General features: G+C 47.9%; 1 long non-coding RNA gene across 1 annotated transcript; it reads right to left on the minus strand.

Moving 5' to 3' along the window:
- Positions 1-4,825: 4,825 nt before the first annotated feature.
- LOC143976027 (uncharacterized) lies at positions 4,826-5,598 on the minus strand. The gene is made up of 3 exons (XR_013272459.1): positions 5,434-5,598; positions 5,014-5,068; positions 4,826-4,949 (listed from the first exon to the last, which is right to left on the minus strand). It is a non-coding gene; the product is annotated as an uncharacterized LOC143976027 (long non-coding RNA).
- Between the last annotated feature and the right edge of the window lie 294 nt (positions 5,599-5,892).

Consider the following 5,892-nt stretch of genomic DNA (forward strand, 5'->3'; position numbering starts at 1 on the left):
GTTATATCACTTTTACTGCCCACTGGGTGAACCTTCTGATGGCCGTCAAGCATGTAACCCGTGGCACCCGTGTAGATTTGGTTTTACCGCCACGGATTGCATGCAGGCCTGGCTCTTCTTCTCCTCCTCCTCCTACTCCATCCTCCTCCCTCTCCTCCTCAGCTGACTCCTCCTTTTCCGCTGCTAGCATCTCTTCCGCTGCGCCGCCCAAGCTCCCCAGAACCTATTCAACAAGCCAGGTGAGACGCTGCCATGCTGTGCTGCGTCTGTTGTGCCTGGAAGCCAAGAGCCACACTGGCCCGGCACTCCTTTCAGCTTTGCGTTCATAGGCAGATCAGTGGCTAACACCGCTCAATTTGACAGTTGGTAAAGTGGTGTGTGACAACGGTGCCAATCTGCTTAGCGCATTGAAACAGGGCAAAATCACGCACGTGCCATGCATGGCACACGTCTAAAAACTCGGTCGCGCAGCGATTCCTTGTCAAATACCCTGGGGTCCAGGACATCTTGCGGCAGGCAAGGAGAATCTCGTCCCATTTCAGAAGATCTTACACGGCCATGGCTCGCCTTGCTGACATTCAGCGGCGACACAATCTGCCGGTCAGACGTCTTATTTGCGATTGCCTGACGCGATGGAACTCAACCTCCTATATGCTTGATAGGCTGCTCCAGCAGAAACGTTCAGTTAACGTCTACCTGTATGAACTCTGCGGCAGAACAGGTTCTGGGGAGCTGGGTTTTTTTTCGCCGCGCCAGTGGCTGCTCATGCGCAACGCATGCAGACTTCTGCGCCCATTTGAGGAGATCACCAAACTGGTCAGTCGCAGCCATGGCGCCATCAGTGACATGGTACCTTATGCCTTCTTTATGGAGCGTGCATTGCTTCGTGTCATTGATCAAGCTGTGGAGGAGCAGGAGCGGGAAGATGAGGAAGTCGCAATGCTGGATGAATTCCCAGGGGGGGGGGGCTACTCTATCTGAGACAAGTGAACAACAGGAGTCTGAAGAGGAGTCAGAGTAGGATGGTGCCGGGGCGGATGAGGAGGAGCAAGAATAGCATGCTTTAAACCTTTCTGGGATCCCTGTTGTTGTGTGTGGATGGGGAGAGGAGAATGAAGAGGACGACATTATCCTGGATGATGAGCAGGAGCCAGGCCACCACACCGCTTCCAGTTTAGTGCAAACGGGGGCCTTCATGCTCCAGTGTTTTAATAGGGACCCCCGTATAAAAAGCATAAGGGTCAAGGACCAGTACTGGGTGGCAACGTACTTAGACCCCCGGTACAAACACAAAATAGCGGAAATGTTATCGCTGTCACAGAGGGCTGTCAGAATGGAGCACTTCCAGGCCTTGCTTCGAGAAATGCTGCATTCTGCTTTTGCGTGCGCTGGCAGAGGAGCAATTCCCACTCCCAGAGTTGCGGGTACCAATCCAACAGCGCCTGCAAGAAGAGGCCGGTTTGAAGATGTGTTGGTGACTTCTGATATGAGGTCATTCTTTCAGCCGACCCATTGACAGGTGTCATCCGGATCCAGCATCAGGGAACGCCTAGACTGTCAGGTGTCCGACTACATCGGGTTAACGGCCGATGTGGACGCTCTGAGGAGTGATGAACCCCTGGACTACTGGGTGGGCAGGCTTGACCTCTGGCCAGAGCTTGCCCAATTTGCAATCAAACTGTTGGCTTGCCCCTCATCCAGTGTCTTGTCCGAAAGGACGTTCTGCGCAGCAGGGGGGATCTGGACCGATAAGCGTACTCGCCTAGCTCACGACAGTGTTAACTACCTCACATTTCTAAAAATGAATGAGGCATGGATCTCGGAGGAATTCAACACATGTGACCAGTAGATCATGTATATGTCTATAAACAATTTTTTTAATCGAGCACACAGACCTTCTTTCTTCATTTGACTCACTTCCTTGTCCAAAAAAAGCACACCGTACTATATGTCCGTACCCTCCTCTTTGAAGAGGTTGAGCGGTGTCATATTTCTACAGAGGCTGCTTATTATGAGGGGCTCCCACCATCCCTGTGCTGTGCTGACTTCCTCCTGGGGGTGCTTATTATGAGGGACTCCCACCATCCCTGTGCTATACTCATTATGAGGGGCTCCCACCTTCCCTGTGCTGTGCTGACTTCCTCCTGGGGCTGCTTATTACGAGGGGCTCCCACCATCCCTGTGCTGTGCTGACTTCCCCCTGGGGCTGCTTATTATGAGGGGCTCCCACCATCCCTGTGCTGTGCTGACTTCCTCCTGGGGCTGTACCTCTGCTGTGCATATTATGAGGGGCTCCCACCATCCCTGTGCTATGCTCATTATGAGGTGCTCCCACCATCCCTGTGCTATGCTCATTATGAGGTGCTCCCACCATCCCTGTGCTATGCTGACTTCCTCCTGGGGCTGCTTACGGTGCAGGTGTCAGTGCTGTATATCACGGTGCTGGTGTGAGTGCTTTATGTCACGCTACTGATGTCAGTGCTCTCTATCACGGTGCTGGTGTCAGTGCTGTATATCACGGTGCTGGTGTGAGTGCTTTATGTCATGCTGCTGATGTCAGTGCTCTCTATCATGGTGCTGTTGTCAGATCACTCTATCACGGCGCAGGTGTCATTGCTGTATGTCATGCTGCTGATGTCAGTGCTCTCTATCACGGTGCTGCTGTCAGTGCTGTATATCACGGTGCTGGTGTTAGTGCTTTATGTCACGCTGCTTATGTCAGTGCTCTCTATCACGGTGCTGGTGTCAGATGACTCTATCACTGTGCAGGTGTCATTGCTGTATGTCACGCTGCTGATGTCAGTGCTCTCTATCACGGTGCTGCTGTCAGTGCTGTATATCACGGTGCTGGTGTTAGTGCTTTATGTCACGCTGCTTATGTCAGTGCTCTCTATCATGGTTCTGGTGTCAGATCACTCTATCACGGTGCAGGTGTCATTGCTGTATGTCACGCTGCTGATGTCAGTGCTGTATATCACGGTGCTGGTGTTAGTGCTTTATGTCACGCTGCTGATGTCAGTGCTCTCTATCACGGTGCTGCTGTCAGTGCTGTATGTCACGGTGCTGGTGTTAGTGCTTTATGTCATGCTGCTGATGTCAGTGCTCTATATCACGGTGCTGTTGTCAGATCACTCTATCACGGTGCAGGTGTCATTGCTGTATGTCACGCTGCTGATGTCAGTGCTCTCTATCACGGTGCTGCTGTCAGTGCAGTATATCACGGTGCTGGTGTTAGTGCTTTATGTCACGCTGCTGTCAGTGCTTTCTATCACGGTGCTGTTGTCAGATCACTCTATCACGGTGCAGGTGTCATTGCTGTATGTCGCGCTGCTGATGTCAGTGTTCTCTATCACGGTGCTGATGTCAGATGACTCTATCATGGTGCAGGTGTCATTGCTGTATGTCACGCTGCTGGTGATCATCTCCTGCACCCTCTTCTTTGCCTACCCTGACCTTCCCTCTCCTCCATTGCCTTCATGCGCTCCACAGTCCTGAATTGTCACAACAATTTCACATATAAAAAAAAGAATGCTTGTAGTTGTCGATCCCAGATTCACCTCATACATGTGTAATGTCATTGGCCATGTGGTGGGACTATGTTTGCACAGCTATTAATTATTTTGTGGCTGCAAATTTGACCTGTAGGTTTGCAAAGTTCGCCTCCCATTGAAGTCAATGGGGCCCGCCGCGAACGTTACGGTTCGCAAACTATCTGCCACGTTCGTGGTCCGCGTTCGCGAAACGTCCCGTCGGAAGTTTGTCCATCACTAGCCATTGATATGCCAGACAATGTCTGAGCGGCATTTTAAAAATACATTTTTATCTGAAACTCCTTCATTTACTGCTTGGCTTGGTTTTGTGTGTCTCCTAGGTATAATTAGGTTTTATCAAGTTGTGCCTTTTTCACCAACAGTGCAAACCCAAGTTCAGAGCGAGATGAGGGGACAGTCTCTTCTTCAGATAATCTTATTATGTTGTGGGTCTGCTACATACACACCTTCTTTTTTGGTAATTAATGTATGTAGTGCATTACTGACCAAAATCGTGCTCATTTTCAGCACCATGGCAGGAAAATGGCATGATTGTCAAATTTTAGACATCACTGTGGGTGTTTTCTTAGTAAAGGCACATCCCCTATGCACTACAAGTGCACTGCAAAAGTACACCTGAAACTGCACTGGGAGTGCAAAGTGGAGTTGCCTTTAGTAAATCACACTCCTTCTCAGCACAAACTTAAATTGTACTCCAAATACATTTTTGTTGCCATGAAAAAGGAAGCCACACATTGTTGCTAATTTAACTGTTTAATCCAACCACATTCACATGTGCGTTTTGAAAAGGTTTTTACAACCAACCAATAAATTGTGTGTTTCCAAAACAGAGTTTAATAAAAATGTTGTTTAATTGTTGTTTTTGTGTAAACAGGCATGTATCTAACTGTAAAATACAGAACACAGGAACTTACAAAGTTCAACTTTGAAAAGTGAAGACAATATCAGACATGATTATGTACAAACTGGTCTGATCTTCCTTCATCACATGGGTTGTCACCCCTGAAAAATCAAAATTTGGAAGATGCACACAGTGTGTCAACATGTGCTATCTCCCATCATGGGGGATCAATGTACATGCTTTGGGGCTGCAACCCCTTCATCTCAGACACTTTACACAAAACACGTACATTGATCCCCCATGAAGGGAGATAATGCATGTTTACACACTCTGTGCATCTTCCAAATTTTGAATTTTGAGAAATACAACATTCCAAAATTAAGACCCTATCTAGTTTGGGGTGTTTCACACTCTCCCCAAAACATCAATGATGTTCTTCAAATTTCAATTAACATCATTGATGTTTTGCAGGATATGTTCCCAATCCCGATTGCACCCCATTATCTCCCCGATCTGGGCACTTTCACTGGTAAAACGGAAATCTTCTTCCACATCACCTACAAAACAAAAAAAAAACATACATTGATGAGCTTACCGGAAGCTGTGTTCTCCGACACTCACCTGTTGTGGTGACAATTTGCCCAACCTGCACGATCTCTCCTTCCTCCTCCTCCTCCTCCTGCTCCTCTGTTCGTGCTTTTGGAAGTTGTCCTTCTTTGTGAGGGGTGGGGTTCCTGGTGTCCTCCTGGTGTCCTCCATTTTTGAAAAAATAAAGAATTAGCACACAGAGGGAAGAATTAACAATATGAAACATTGTTTGGAAGTGTTGTTCAATTGTTTTTTTTGTCCGAGCTTCAAGGTCATAACATTATTGGGGACACTGTGTTCAGCTAGAATACTTACCGGAAGAATGATGTTTCCTACGAACGAATGAAACCCTGAACTTGAAAGTGGCCATTTTAAAATGCACAACATGAACTCAAAGCACATGGAGCAGTATGCAAGCAATAATAATCATATGAACACACGACAACTACTTACTTTTGTCAAGAACACGCTTGATCCTTATGTACTGCTCGTGCTCCCTCAGTTTCAGGTCTGACCAGCGTTTTCTCAGTTGATCCATGGATCGGTGTACCCCAAAATTAGGCAGAAGAATCTTCACAACTTTATTCATGATCTTGGCCTTTCTGATATTTGGGTTTGGGTAAGGTCCATACTTTCCATCATAGTCGGTCTTGTTCAATATGTCGACCATCTCCAACATCTCTCCAAAAGACATATTTGCGGCCTTAAATCTTGTTTTTCTGGATCGGGACGTTTCAGGCTCCGGGCTTTCCTCACCCTCCTCCTTGCTAGTGTAATTATTAGTGCGCACATGTGTTCTCTCCGCCATGTGCTCTCCCCACTGCGACAGAAGCGAAGGGGCGTGGAATAGTCTGGAAAGAACGTCAGGGGCGGGCGGAGTTGCACGCATGCGCACTGTATATAAAACGTAAC

This window comes from Lithobates pipiens, unplaced genomic scaffold, assembly GCF_037356315.1.
Source record: "Lithobates pipiens isolate NorthernLeopardFrog02 unplaced genomic scaffold, aLitPip1_a1.2 Scaffold_13, whole genome shotgun sequence".
NCBI lineage: Eukaryota > Metazoa > Chordata > Amphibia > Anura > Ranidae > Lithobates > Lithobates pipiens.